Below are 647 nucleotides of genomic sequence, written 5' to 3'. Positions count from 1 at the left end.
CCCCCCACTTCCTTTTGAGAGCACCTAGCAAACCCTGTGTGGGTTCAGGACAGGTGAGACGGGCTCACAGATCTCCTCGGTGTGTGTTTGCAGCCGTGGTGGAAACCCTGGATTGCTGGTAGGAAACCTGTTCACCAGCCACAGCATCCAGAGCATGGCAGTAACAACACCAGGGATGCTCCTGGGTCCCTTTGAACTGCACCTTGCCCCCCTTTTCCATCCGCTCAGGGACTCACCGCCCACCTCCATAGTGATGAGACCCCGTCCTGCGCTGAGAAACTCACGCAGGGCCAAGAGAGAGAAGAGCAGCGCGCTGGCACGCTGCCCGCGGGGAGGGGACTCGGGGCGCTGGGTTGGCAAATCCTTCACGCCGGGGAGAAGGTCCCTGCGGCGCGTTCTCCAGCAAGGCTCTGTCTGCTCCACACCGCTGAGGGAATGATTTTGAGATGTTGCAGCGCCCATTTTTACAGCCGCAGAAATGATGCCAGTTCCTAAATCTCATCCGAGTGGCCTTGGGTCACCCTGGATTTTGGGATGCTGCGAGGGCTGCGCCGTGCATACGTCCAAAGTGGTGTCGAGCCCACCGTGCCGGAGGGGAGCCGGGGCTGTCCTCTGTGTATGAGCCCCGGGAAGCCGTCCCATGCTCA

This window comes from Eurypyga helias, unplaced genomic scaffold (genome assembly GCF_000690775.1).
Source record: "Eurypyga helias isolate BGI_N326 unplaced genomic scaffold, ASM69077v1 scaffold9650, whole genome shotgun sequence".
In the NCBI taxonomy this organism is placed as follows: domain Eukaryota; kingdom Metazoa; phylum Chordata; class Aves; order Eurypygiformes; family Eurypygidae; genus Eurypyga; species Eurypyga helias.
This window is presented reverse-complemented; position numbering follows the sequence as displayed.